General features: G+C 49.7%; 1 protein-coding gene across 5 annotated transcripts in view; it reads left to right on the top strand.

Moving 5' to 3' along the window:
• The first annotated feature begins 8,115 nt into the window (after nucleotides 1-8,115).
• The window catches only part of ATXN1 (ataxin 1), a 204,620-nt gene continuing 198,016 nt past the window's right edge, over nucleotides 8,116-14,719 (top strand). For 2 of the 5 annotated variants that reach the window (XM_090136900.1, XM_031589391.2), the window contains exons 1-2: nucleotides 8,116-8,437; nucleotides 12,794-12,914. The gene's annotated coding sequence lies outside the window, so the exon portion shown is untranslated. Of the gene's footprint in view, nucleotides 8,438-8,654; nucleotides 9,089-9,811; nucleotides 12,915-14,719 lie in introns of those variants that run through there. The other 3 variants (XM_090136899.1, XM_031589392.2, XM_090136898.1) reach the window with 3 other exon arrangements.

The following is a 14,719-nucleotide window of genomic DNA, read 5'->3' as shown; positions in this document are numbered from 1 at the left end:
AGTTTTATGTGCAACTCTCATGTTTGATTCTGGGCATAGCATTACTGCTGGGGAGGGACAGCTAAAAGGAGCAGTGCTCATAGAATAGCAGCAAAAGCACTTGTGGGGTGGCAGAAGTGGTCACAGCTGGCAGTCTCTCTGGGCTAATTTATATTGCATTTACCAGCAAGCAAAGGGTGTTCATCCTTGCAATTACTGCAGAGTAGCTAGTGTCCTGTAAAACCGCACCCTTGATTGCCTCACCATAACTTGTTCACAAAGGCATACCCTCAAGCACGTAGTAAACTTTAAATATGTGATTCAGAATCATTACGACAACAGGACAAGTTGTACACCTTAAAGCTGACACCACGTTTACACATCTCAGCTGACGATGGGCCAAACAAGGGAGAGAAATGACTTAATTTTTTCTGTCCTAACAAATGGGATTTATTGTGGAAAGAAAGGGGAGAGACAGATTAGATGATATGAAAATCACTGGGTAATCCAACTTTTGTAGCATTTCAGACTTCTCAGACCTGAGCTGCATGTCAGCATGTGAAATAATCCCCTGAGGTTGCTGGGAGATGTCCTATCACTTCAGATTTTTAACACCAGAGTAGGTTGGTTGTCAGGGATAGTTTGTGAAATGGAAAGGGTTTCAGTCAGCCTGTGTTGCTCAACAAGTATGAAAAAAATGTAGATAGTATCCTGGTTTTATTTTTGTTTATACTAACACTGTTTTCTTTTGTCCTTGATATGTAGAATTGTTGATTTTCTGAGTCCTTGGCTAAGCTTTTGGAAAAATACTTGTAGTCCACTGTGTCACCACTGTTTTGCAAGATAACAGGTTAATTTTTATGGTCCCTATTTGACAGGCAGAAGAACAGAGGCAATGAAGGTGTGACAAGACTAAGACCAAGATGGAGAAAGACAAAACCAGGTTAGAGTTGTGCCACATGCAGTCATGTCTTCAATAAAGGGGTTTGTGTAACAACAGCACAGACTAGGCCTTCCCAACTTGGAAGAAGGACAACTAAAGGGGAGTAAGAGAGATGTCTGGGTAGCATGGAGAGTGTGGGTAAAGACTGGCCACTCTGACTCCGTGCAAGAACCAGGAGCATTGAATGCAGCAGAAAGAAAGAGAAAATTCTTGCATCAGGAACTTGACCCATGCAATGCGACATAGCATGATGTGGATGCATAAAGTTTACATGTGCTCATGGGGAGATTGCACAAGTCTTGAAAGATAGATTTGTCAAGGTTTAGGCAGAAACCACATCCTACTTGAGATGTCCTTGAGCTGAAAATAGCAGAAGACTGAGGAATATGTGAAAGAAGTAGTATGTGGCTGCCCTTGCCTACTAAAGCATCTGCTTATGACTACTATTGTCTTAGGACCACTGTATGGCCATTATGTCCTTCTGCACAAAGAAAATGAGGATATGAGCTGTGATAAATCTATAGTGAGGAACCATTTAAGAACTGGTATCTCTTGCATGGGAATAGCTTGTGATGAGATGGTCCTGCCACCAGGTGCCCGGTCCACTCTTTTGGCTATACTCGACCCCAGGACAGAACAATCCCTATGGTAGGAAGTACAGCTCACAAGCACTTGGATTTTATTGTTATGGGAGAAGCCTCATGGCAAAAGACACACACACACTGGGAGAAGGCTGAAGATGTCCTTGGAGCAGGTGTTCCTGATGTACTGGGATGGCTAGCTAAATTTCTGTTGAGAAGACTGCTTTCACACTGTTGTGGTTTTTCTTGTAATTGCTATGTGCTAATAGACCTCCAGAGCTTTGAATAGGTGTCTATCATTACGTTATGTACAAATAAATAAATGATATCATATGAGGACAATATGAGAGCAGATGCAAGTTACAAAGACAGGTGCAAATGGAAACTGTCCAGTGGAAAAAGTAGGCAGAGAGAAAGAGAGAGACGTGATAAGACATTTTATCCAAGATGGGAACAATTATTATAGGAAGGCCTCTGCTGAAGGGTATAGAAAGAACATGAGAACCTGGAAGATCTCTGAGGGCGAGATGCTGCCTTTGTATAGTAAGAAGTCAAAGCAGTGCTGGTCTAGTTTTGAACAAATCTACATATGCTGAAATAACTGCTGGCTTATCACTTTTCTCAGGACATTTTTTTAAATTTCAGAGTTTTGGAGTTCCTTAGGACACCACATCGTCACCTTAGGACGCAGTAGAAGAAACTAGAAAAACACCACTTCAACTTGTAATTGGATACAAGGTAAATGTTTACTGTGCTTACCTACCTTGTTGGTCAAAGGCTTGCAGGCTGAGGACTTCCTACCCTGCAAGCAATTGACTGTTCTGTCATGTCTGCAGTCCTTCTCTGCCTGAAAATTTTTCTATTGATCGTGACTATGGATTAAGTCTTAGAGGGTACTGCAATTGCTTCATCCCTTATCCATCCCACTTAAATTTTTGTTTGATGTTTATGCACTGTTCTAAGTCTTTGTTAATGTGCTCAAAGTGGCTGCAGATTTGTGGCACGCAATACCTTTTGAAAACAACAACAACAACAAAGAAAATATAACACATTCTCTTCCGTGTACAAGATACATATATTGCATTGTGTTGACTGTGCTTTAGGTTACTACAGTGCTAGTTATTGACTTTCATTTAACATTCCTGTGAAAAGATAGGTGCAAAATAACTCTAGTCTTGGACATAAAGCAACTTACACTTATCTCTTTCTTGAAACCAAGGCAGAAGCCCAGATCTGCCAATACTGGCTGAATTTTGTAAACTTCAGTTCTGAATATGCATGAAAGCTTTGGGGCCAAGGCCCTTGTGTGTCCTATTTTGTGGAGACATAGAGACAATGTGGGAAGAAAATAGCTGTTATTCATATGGTGCATTTTTCTCAATAAAAGATGTCATAAAGATTTTTAGCACACGGACAAAATGTGAAGCCTTGGCAGCAGGATTAAGCATATTGGTTCTGCAAGTCTGTTTGGGTGCTGATCCAGGTAGGATGGATTTCTTCAATAGACCAGAAAAGCTCACTTGTGGCTGTTAAAGTACTGAGCTGTCAAAAATCCATGTTTTCAATTCCTAAGTCTGTTCAAACAGGTAAACAGCCCATTGTAGCCCCTTCTCCTCCATGAACACTCACATCGCTTACCAAAATATGAATAGTATTGATGAGTGAGACTGTAACAGGCTTTACAAACCACACTGCCTTATATGCAGGAAAAACACTTTAAGAAAGGACAAGAGTTATTTCCCAATCCAAAGTGTTTACATGATAGATGCTAATCTAATCTGTCTAGACCATAACGCCCGTAACAGAGAAAAAACTGGCAAGTGAACTCCCAGATAAGTCTCTGTAGCAGGTATGGCTTAAAGGGACAACTCGAGTGGACTCTGGCTGCTCCCTGCCAGAAGCAGAGAGCCCTCTCTGAGAAAGTGGCCAGTGAATTCTCATTACTTCTTTGCCTTCCTTTTGGTTGAATGTTAATCCTCATTAACAACAGTCCCTTGAAGGTCCTGGAAGCCAAGAATTTTCCACGCGATGGAGCCTTCTCTCTGTTCCCTGCTGGTGGACTTTGACCCCACTATGAAGTGATCGCTTCTAGGAAGGAGACAGCAGCTGAGGTTCTGCTCCTGCCTGACCCTTCTGCTCACACCACCTGCAGGGCTAAAGGCAGTGTCACAAGAGTTTTATGGAGACCTCTGACATCTTTACACCATAGGCTGCAAAGCACCTGACAACCTGTTGTGGTCATTACTAGAGTGTGCCTAGACCAATTGAGCACCTCTAGAGAAGCACTTAGCATTTTTATTTTCCACTGGTCACTGCTGGAACAGCATTTAGGGCTAGGTTTGGCTGTGGTCCATCCCAGGGCCACCACTGGTAGCTTAGCTGCTTTTCCTTGTGCCTCAGTGACATACAACTAACTGACAACATATTCAAAAGATGAAACCTGTCTCGATTTTAAGACTTCAGAGGAGTCATCAGTTTTTGTTCCCTTGATGAACTGCTTTCTCTATTTAAAAAACAAACAAAACCAACCAAACAAAAAAGCATCTTGTGTCACATCTGCATTGAAGGAGATATTTTCATTTTAAAGCTATTGAAGCTATTGTTACTTTAAAGGAGAACTTGACTGCTTCTTTATAAAAAACAAGACAATGATGAGGTACACATTTTTTACCTTGATATCCCATTATCTATCTGATAAGATATGACAAAAATGTTTTGTTCAGTGACCCTGCAGCCCATACACAGGCGCAGTAAATAAATCTGTATACAGTAAAGAAATCAATGGCAGCCTTTCCTTTGAATTCACTTGCAAAGGACCTCAGCATTTTAGACCATAGAGTTTTCTGACCTCAGCATTTTAAATCATAGAGTTTTCTCTTTGAGTCGAAGTGTAGTACTACATACTTGCTTAGTCTTCATGAATACTTGGCTCTGGCTTCACTAAATGTTAATTTGTATGAGATAACTGTGGCTTTAAAGAGACAGCATTGGTTCTCCACTCTCATTTCCTTCCATCTGAAAACAATCCCAGCTAAGAGTTTTGGAGACCATCATCGACCTCCCTGTTCTGACAGGGATACACTCATTTCTAGGCGAATACAAGAAAAATAAAGATGTTAGTCATACGTTATTGTGTTCACACAAGTGGCACTTCAAGTTAAAGAATACATTCTAAATATGTTATTGTTCAGGTCGTGTACATGTTTAACTTCCCAGAGGAAAGCATACCTTAATTAGCCAGCTGTAATCCAAATTACAGTTTCTGATTCGTTAAAGCTGTTAAAATACCTTAAATCAGCTGCCTGTCTATGTCTGAAATAACAATGAAAATAACTGCATTTGCAAAAATTATCTGAATGCAAGCAGGCTATAAATAGAGAGGAGGTGGATTGGACAGTCTGCAGATCTGAGTTGGAATAAGAACATCATAGTTAAGCCAAAAACATGACAACCAATATTTTCTGTTATAAAAACATTTAAAACATTTGAGATTAATTTAGTTTTTTTTTTGTTTGTTTTTTTTTTTTTTTTTTTTTAATGAAAGCTGTCTGAGATTGAAATTGAGAGCAAAGTTCTCTGTTTATTTACGAGCCAGCACTGATACCTGAAGCATAAAGCAAGGCACTTTCAGAGCAATGCCAGCAAACTTTTGACTCTATTGGAAAATCCTTCTTGCCATGGGACAAGCACGGCGGTGCACTCGCGTTCTTTCAGCATAACCCCCACCTTGATAACACTTGTCATCTGAGCAGATTGCATGACAGGTCCGTGAAGTGGATTACTACTGTCCACTAGAGGCTGTAATGAGACCAACAATGTCATTTTATGACAAATTGAAGTCTTAGACTGTAATGATCGATAATTGTAAAATTACTGTTCACATGCAGTGCGTCATCAATCACTGGATTTCCCTGAACTTGGATGTTAAAAAAAAAAAATTCCAACTTATGTTACCTCTTATTTTCCCATTTTTTACAAATACTAATTACATAAAGCATGCATGTTGAAGGCACGACATCAGTGTACTGAAAGACAGTTTCTCCTAGACAACGTGTCTCCTGCACGTCAAACTGATGACTGTCTTTTGGTCAAGAACATGTTCAACGGGGAGTCTGACCAGTTTCAGCATGTTACTGGCAGGAGGCACTGCTCGAGTGGGTTCCTGTGTCCAACTCACACCGTGGTGCTGGAGCCCTGATCTGCACGTACTGCACTGCCATAGTGCCTCTCTCCATTCCTAGTGTCAGAACTGTCCGGGTCTGCAATTGTGTCTATTTTCTGTAGCAAATGACTTTCACCTCTGGCATAGTTCTGCACGTCTGGGTCAATAGACTGCACTGCCTTGATAGACAATGAGGGACCTTTGTCCTGGCCATGGCAGCACATGAGATCTTGCTCAGGTGCTGCTTCCCACCCTCGGTGTCCCCACCGTGCTGTGTGCTGCTCGCTGTCGGGGGAACGCTTTGAGCTCTGCCATAGGCCCTCAAAAGAGGAACTGCAGAGGTATAATGGCATCTTGTGATGAGGAAGCGCATCCTGCGCACCAGGCAATGCCAGCAAAGGCACCGTCCCCTTATCTCTGTTATGTAACCACCATCAAAACGGAGGTGAGTTTGTGAACCCGATGTGGTTGCCTGCAATTATGGCACTTCCCCAGGACATGGGCAGAGGCTGCCTTGCTGGGAAAAAATACCGCTTTGGTTTACAATTGACTTACGCTCTTCCAACTTTGAAGTAGAAACATGGACAAAGATTTAAAAGCCAGAGGCTGGCTCATGGCAAAAAGTGTGGGTCCTGCGGCAAACACCATGGCCACAGGACGGAGGAACACACAAGCCTCTTACACGAGCCTGCCGCAGAAGGGAAAGTTGCCCAAAGCTTGCTTCAGCATGAATGTGGCTTCTCTTCCACGGCGTGTGCCACACCTCTTGGCAAGGTGGAGGTTTGAGAAGGAAAGATTCCTTTCTCCTGAGGTAACAGGAGTACAACTGGAATAAAAAAGGTGGCAGGAGGGAGTACGCTGCGTCTGCAGAACAGAATGCAGAGGATGGGGTGGCAGCTTCTGCGGGGCCTTCACTTGATTTCCAGCTGTCTCCAGCCTCTGCCTCTCTCCTATGGTTCCTTTCATTAAATCAATGAACCTTGCATTAGCTGGGTGAGGATATTTTTGCTGTCTGCCACATGGCCATAGATGCACCATCTCATTGCTGAGTGGCACGTTCGTCCAGACATCCGGGCCTGCTGCTGTCCCCAGAGTGCTCTGAAACAGGCAATCACTTTGGATTATGTAGCAAACCTGATCTGGAGAGGTAGAAGTTGCATTGTTACAATATCCTTATGCTCATAAAGCCAGTCTATATGACGATACCAGCTCTCAGTCAAGAGCTGTGCAGATTAGCACATTCTCTAGGAAATACGGAGGATGAGTACAGTCATTCATAGAAGGGACTGCTTTGCTGAGCTGCATACTGACAGAGCCCTAGGGTCTTTTGCATCCAGACTAATGCTAGTTCCAATGCTAAAACACAGTAGTACTACCTGTGGACACACACATGACACATCTGCACTACAGACATCTGCTTGGAGCTCACAGCTGTGCTGGGGTGGATTGGAAGAGGCTCAGCCAACAGCCTGCTCTGGGCAGCCACAGCACAGGGAGCGTGCAGGGCGCTCTCGGAGCCCTTCTGGGGTGAGACCCAGCCGTGGGGGTTTATGCAGCATTTCGTGCGGTGACTTTGGGATGGGGAGAGGCTTTCTCGGCGTCGTGCCTCCCTTCTTAATGCCGAAGCAGAGCGAGCGGTTCCCTGTGCGGCAGTCGGGTTGCCAGCAAGCAGAGCAGACGCTGTCCTGTGGCTGTGTTCCTCCCATTCATTTATTCTGGGAGAGGCGGGCAGTGGTCTGCGCGCAGCCGGGAGAGACGAGCGAGGATCCTGCCGGAGCGTGTGCGAGGAGCGCAGCGGGAGCGAGTACCCAAACATGCGTGGTGCAGCCCTGCCTGCCTCGTAGTGCGGCGACGGAATGAGTCAGAGCCTCTTTGGTCTGAATGAAGTGGAAGGTACTCTCTACAAAGCGACTCGAGCATATGCCAAGGATCCGGAAAAATAAAACTAATTCAGAAAACGGGAGTGGGATGCGGGCTCCTGTTCTACAAAGCTTCACAGCTCTCCACGGCAAAGCGCAATATGGCATCTTAAATAAAATCACCCCTCCCCTGACTCTCACGGCGCTGCCTCCGAGCCGTCCCCGGCTCCCTGGCGCGCGTTTATTTCCTCCCTTAGCGACAGCCCGGCCTCGGCCGGCGCTCCCGCATCCCGCACGGCCAGCCCGCTCTCCTCTCCCCGCTCGGCAGCGCGCCGCTCCCGGTGCCCGCCGGTGCGGCTCCCGGCGCTGCGGGCGTCGGGGCGAGGAGCGGCCGGGCGGGGGGAGCGCAGAGGGGGGAGGAAGGCGGCTCGGCCCCGGGCGGCCCCCAAAGGGTTAAGGCCGCCGGCCCCGGCGGTGCTGCGCGTATGCAATAATCTGTGTGGCTCTCTTGGCCGCCTGCCAGAGTGCTGCCTTGCCTCCTCCTCCTCCTCCTCCTCCTCCTCCTCCCCGCTCCCCCCCCCCCCTCCACCCCCCCCCGCTTTCGCGTGAAGTAGGATCCTTGAGCTGTTGCAGAGGCAGCCAACTGCTCCATATTTGGCTTCTATTACACATTTACATACTGGAGAGCGGAGCGGCAGCGAGCGCTGTACCGCAGACATCATTTCTACTACAGCGCCGGAGCAGCCCGCAGCGTGTACCCGCGGGGGAAGGAGCCCACATACACACACACACATATTTACACACACACATTTACACACACACACACACACACAGACCCCCGCCCCGGGAGGACGGCGGTGCGCGAGTCTCGGTCCGACCCCCCCGCCAGCCCCACCTCCACTGACACTTTACAGTAAGTGCCTTTTTCTTCCTCCTCTGCTTTCTGCCCCCCCCGCTCCTCCTCCTCCTTCTTCTTCTCCTCCTCCTCCTCCCCCGGCTTCTCCCCTTGTTTGGGCTGCGGAGCCACCCGCGGTTCCCGGCTGGAAAAACACGGGGCCGGGGGCGGCTGTGCGTGTGCGTGTGTGTGTGCGCGTGTGTGTGTGTGTGTGTGTGCGGGGGGGCAGCGCTGCGGCCCAGCCTCAGGGCCCGGCCCGGGCGGGGGCCACGACATGGCCGAGGGCAGCGGCCTGGGCCCGGGGCTCGTACGGCCCTTCCGCTCCTCCTCCTCGTTTCTTCTTCCTCACCCCGCCGGCAGGGTGCCGGTGTCCGCGGTGGACATTTTGCGGGGTGTGTGTTTGTGTGTGTGTGTGTGTGGCGGTGCGGTGCGTGACGGGGTGCTGACACGGCGCCTGTGCGTGTGTGTGTGTGTATGTGTGTGTGTGTGTGTGGGAGCGGGGGGGCCGCGGCCCGGCCGCACGGCGCATGTAGTAGGGGCTGGGCGGCCGCTGAGGGTGAATGAAGCGAGCGGCTGGCGGAGGAGGAGGCGGCGCTGGGACGGGGCCGTGCCCGCCGGCCACCCCGCGCCGCCGCTCCCGGGGCCCAGGCCGCCCGCGGACAACGCCCGGTACCGCCGCCGGGGGAGCGCGGGTGGGAGGGCCGCGGGGCAGCGCCGCTCGGCCCCGGCGCCGACCGGAGCTCGGGGTCGGGTCGGTGTTGTTCGATATCCCCTCCTCCTCCTCCCCCGGCAGCCCCGGTAGGGCCGCGATCCGCGAGCGCGATTCCTGGGGGTAGCGAAGTCTGAATTAAAGGCGCTGGGAAACGTCAGCGCCCGCTGCGATAGCGATAATAACGTGACGGAGCGGGGAGCGCGAGCAGAGGAGGAATTACCGCCGAGCGCTAACGGAGGAGCGAGCGAGTCGGAAGCCGTTATATAATGCGCCGTGCGGCGCGGGGAGCCGCGGCTGTTTGAGCGCCGTTGGCCGCACAGCAGGCGCTCCGCGGGCAGCCGTGCCGAGCCGGGCGGGGGGCACCCCGTGCCGAGCCGGGAGAGGGGACGCCCCGAGCCGCGCCGTGCCGGGAACCCCTCCGCGCGCGGGCAGAGCGCCGCGGGGCTGCGCGTCCGTGCAGCGGCACGCCGAGGGCTTTTAATTTCGCTTTCGAGCCCTTCCGCCGCGGGATCGCCGCGCCGCGCCTCCGGCCCTTCCCCCGCGCGGTCCCGGGCTCTTCTCGCAGCCCCTCGTCGCCGGAACCCGCCCGGCCCCGCTCCGCCGCGCGATGAGAGCGCGCTGCCATGGCAACAGACGGCCCCGGCCGCTCAGGTGTGCGCGCGCCGTGCGCCCCGCCGCCCCCGTGCCGCGTGCGGGGCGCGGGAGGAACGGGCGGCGGCGCTCGGGGGGCTGCGGGCTCGCGAAAACTTTGCCGCCGCTCCCCTCTCCCCGCCTGGCCGCTGTAGGCCGCGGGGCCGTCCCGCGCCCAGCCGTGCCGTTACCGCTGGGAATGCCCGGCGCTGCGTGACTGAGCGAGGAGCTCCTGCGTTGGGGGACGGCTGGCTTCCTTCTCCCTCGCATAAAAAACCCGAGGGGCGTACGATATAAAGATTTTCTTAGCGGCAAACGACTCGTTGCCGGTATTCTGATTTACTTTATTTTGCATTCGTGCTCGTTGAAATACGGCAGAGTAATAGAGTGGGAAACTTTCCGCCCCAGACGGCGTAACGCCGTGACAGAGCAGGCAGCGCAGCTCGGCGCTGCGTGCCGCCCTCCAGGAGCGCCGAGCTGAGGATCTCATGCCGGCCTTCCCCCCCCGCTGCCCGCACACACAGGCGCCCAATCTGGTGCTCAGTCCTAATGCCGCGGGCCTGGAGCGGCTCCAGGGGCTGCTTGTGAGCCGCGCACACGGTGTGTATCTGGGGTAGCTCCGCTTGTTGGACCCCGGCCAGGCACAGAGCAGAGTAGCAGAGCTCAGGCGCTGATCCGCTGCCTGCAGCCATCGTTTTCCCAACATCTTTCTACGGCAAAAAGCACCGTGGGAGTTTTGCCCCCTGGAGGAGCCGCCTTAGCCACGTGCAGGAGCGGTGAATTACTCCCATTGCTAACCGCACGTGCATCCACGCTGCTACAGAGCGCAGCCCGGAGCGTTTCACGTCTCGCTGGTGAGAAGCTGCCGGCACGGTGCAGCACCGGAGCTCCCAGGCAGCCCGTGGGCCGTGCTGGCCGGCTCTCTGTGCCCGGGCTGCCTGCCTCTGGGGGGAACGTCCTGCCTCTGCGTGCCGAGGGGGCTGGAAGGAGGGCAGCCCGTGAAGAGGAGCGGTAGCAGAAGGTGAGCGCTCACAGCACGGCTGCTGTCGAGCTGCCACTGCGTGCCCGGTGCTGCTGGTGCTCCATGGAGAGGCAGTTCAGCCGTGTGACAGAGCACTGCAAAACGGTTACTTGGAAAAGGCCGTTTGTGCGTAGTTAAGAGACTTCCTGCAAGGCGCAGCTCTTCTCCCTGGCCTGGTCTGATTTACTTAGGGAGGCTGAAGGAACCGGTCTTGTTTTAAGAGACATTTACAAGAGGCCTGGAATTTCACTTCACCAAAATTTTTATGTAATAGATCCAGTGGCCTAGTTTCATCTTAATTAAGAAAATAGACGTTAAATGTGCTCACCTGAAAAGCAACTGCTGATTTAAACATTAGGATGCGAAAGTAATGGTCTCAGTGCCGTGCCTCGCAGAGCAAAACGAAGGCCTGATTCTCCCCGTGCTGAAGTTCAGCAGCACGTCTGAGTACAGGGCAGCGAGGACTGCCGTTGTCATTGCTCGTGCAGTGCTGGCTCTTGTTGTGGTGCTAATTGAGGGGAAACGCGATGAAGAACTGCAGCGGGGCTTAAAGGAAACGCGTGTCAGAATTGCGGAGGGGCTGCAGCGCTGGCTGGGTGCGGGGCTGCGTGGCAGCGGTCGGGCTGCCTGGTGGGCACACTGGGCTGGGGTGGGGACTGCACGGCTCGGGTGGCAGATGGAGCTGTAGGTCTCCTCGGAGGTAGGGTACCGACTCTGCTGTAACAAATACCAACACAATTAGCTGAAGAGGCAGCAGTCTGACAGGCTTGGCACAGGTAAATGCTGCAGTTCGCTGAAACGACGTGCTGTATATCCAGTGAGTACTCCGTAGGAAGTTGGATGCTTTGCTCAGCCTGAGCTTGCAAGCCAGAAATCCCGATCCTATTCGGTTTTACTCGGGTAGAGGCACAGCATTTTGGAATCTGATGTCATATGCTCATCTTGTTCGGTGGTTTGCATTTTTTAAGAACTGAAGTTTTTTACACAGTTTTGGCTTAGCTGATTGATGATGGATGATTCTAAACGGAAGAAACTTTGCAGTCTCCCGACTTTTGTAGAAAGGCAGAAACTGGATCTATGACTGTAATTCCTTTTTGATCGCCCTGCAAACACAGAGGGCAATGCTGAATGCTTTCTGCTTTTCCCCTAAAAGCCTGAGATAGTCTGAGATGGCTCTGAAACACATGCAAATCTATGTGTGTGTATTGGTCCCAGTCTGCAGAGTTGCTTTAGTACATGTCCCGGAGAGGGTTTTGCTGAATGAGGATTGATTAAAGAACCTATCTGGAGTTAAGTATGTGTGTAAATCCTTCCATAAATAGGGACGAGTCAGCGTGCTCATAAACTGAAACAACAAAAGTGTTTCTCAGTGAGGGAGAAACGCTCCCACTAAATCCTTTTATTGTCCCAAGAGTGATAAAAATATTTGGTGAGATTCCAACTGGGGGGGGGAAAAAAAAGTATTTTGTTGAATATGTGATGTCAGCAGAATGTCAGTGCTGTTGCTCTCAGTATTTTTACCGAAGAAAAATTCAGGAGTAGAAAAAAAAAGAATCATGCTGGTAGCGTTGGCTGTTGTTTACATTGTTTGAGCATTTGCAGCACTGTGCACTGGCTCTAATGTGCTGCGGTTAAGGACAAGGTAACGCCACGTTCCCCTGGCTGACTGCATTCACCCAATGGCAGCAGTTGCAGCAGTATTCTGAGCGGTGCCCCTCCTCAGATACATCACGTTCTGCTGGCACTGAACTCAGCTCGACTCGCTTCTGGTTCTTCACCTTATCAAGATCACATTTAGGAAAAGAGCATTCTGTTGGAATAAGTGGGCTACATTCTGTGCTGTGTGTGTGCTGTCTGCAAGACTGAATCTATAGTTTATTTGTGCTTGAGTAATAGTAAAGCAATCACTCAGGCTTCATTAGGGTGTCTTAGGGTGCTGCCATTTGAGTCTTACCTGTGTTTTTGCTTTGTTTTATTTTGGCTCCCACCTCTTCAACTTTGGGATCGCCAGTCACGCCGCAGGCCGAGCCAGACGGGCAAGCAATACAAGCTGTGAATTTATTGTTGACCCCTGCAGGACAGTGACCACCTTCACCGTCATCTTCGCCGTACAGAGATGCGCTGTCAGTAAGGTGAGAAAGTGCTGCCTTTTCTTGTGTCTAACAAGCACGCGCTGTCTGCAGCGGGTTCTGGTCAGCATGGGCACCTGAATGGAGTCTGTGCCATTATCTACCTGCAAAATGTCTGTACTTCCCGTGCCTGGCAGTAGAGGTCCTGGAGAAACTCATCATAGAAATTCCATTAGCTCTGGTGACTCAGTTGGGTGACTGACAGGACAGTGGGTTCCAGATGAGTGGTTTTATGTTCACCTCAGGTCAGAGTATATGCAGTTACTAAAAAATTGTAGCACGAATGGAAAAGTTTTACAGTCTTTGATCTTTTGTTGGTTAATACCACAAGTATAATTATATAAATCCTCCCCGTGCTTTTGTGAACATTTTTAGCAGTTCTTGTTCCTTGCAGCTCATTTGACTTTTCGGTATTCCGATTTCCTCTCAAGCACTTAACTTTGCCTGGCGTGAGAATACTTCCCAGGATAACTGGTCACTAGTGATGTGCTCGAGTGTCTTTTACTCCAGTTCTTCTAATTTTTTTCCCCAAAGTTCTGGAACCAGACAGGATGGAGTAGCACACTCAGCTCCCTCTCCTCTTCCTCACTTGTCCTTCTTGTGTGGCTGGGGGGAATACCTTGAAAGAACCAAGTCTAAGGGCTCAACAATCATACTGCCAATGAAAAGAACATAAGTTTTTATTTTATTTCTTTAATCTGATTGTCATTAAGCCAGCTTGGTTTTCTGGACCTGTTTCATGATTTTTGAGTGCTTGAGATTGGCAACGCTACTAATAATTTTTTGGGGGGGTAAAAAAAAGAAAGACAAAAAGTCATAAAAAAATTTGATGTCTCTAAATGAAAGAAAATTAAATGTAGCAATTACTTGCAGAAGTTAAGGTGCTTTTTTCCCCTTAATGCAGCCAGAAAACTCCATTACTATAGCATTCTACATATGAGAGGTTGACCAGAAGGCCTCTGTTGCAGAACCACTTTGTAATATTTACAGCATGTCAGAGAGGTGTGTGGCACGTAATTTACATTTTATTATGGCTGTGGGGTAGGGTGCTGTGCTGTAAAGGGAAGTTGTCTGAGCAAGCAGTTACATGTAAAGACGTGCCTCTTAGGGTTTACAAATGAGCTGGAGTAGCGAGGGGGGGACTGATGGGGCACTATGCCTCTTCAGAGCAAGAGGAGTTTCTTGGGGGAACAGCCAGCCCAAGTGCCTGTGCACTGACACATTTCATCTTTCACTTTTGGGACAGAACTGACTGGGTAGCTGCTGTGGGCTCGGGAGATCAAATAGAAGGGAGCTCTGTGTTACGACAGTGACATTTCCACAAAACCTTTCATTTTTTTGCAGAACTGGTGCAGGTTTTACGAAGTTGTAATTGCATCTGCAAATAAATACTACAGGACAGCTTTCTGCCTCTTAACTAGAAGAAATGATTTAAAGTGCATTGGTTGAATCCTGTGTGAGTTACCCGCAGTGTATCTCTAAGTCACTTTGAATATTTTAGCATCTGGCACTTCCTGCGATGGCATGAGAAAAAGTATGTTACGTGTTGGGAACAGTTTGGATTAAAGAAGAAGTAACCTAGTTAAGTCTGCTGCAGTTGTCTCGGTTACAGCGTGAGTGGAGGGCAGGACTGTGCTGCTTTTTTTCTGTATCAGTGCAGTTTGAAATGCAGCGTTGTCTTCTGGACTTCAGATCTTTTTCAGCTCCTTTTCTTGGACGTGCTGTCTCTGTAGCTGAGCTGTGGGTTCCTCTATTGGCCTTGTTAGTTAGTGCTTATTTTCTCTAGGGATCGATCGAAATCAGCCCTA

The sequence above is a fragment of the Phasianus colchicus genome, chromosome 3 (genome assembly GCF_987193195.1).
Source record: "Phasianus colchicus chromosome 3, bPhaCol1.hap1.1, whole genome shotgun sequence".
In the NCBI taxonomy this organism is placed as follows: domain Eukaryota; kingdom Metazoa; phylum Chordata; class Aves; order Galliformes; family Phasianidae; genus Phasianus; species Phasianus colchicus.
This window is presented reverse-complemented; position numbering and strand designations above follow the sequence as displayed.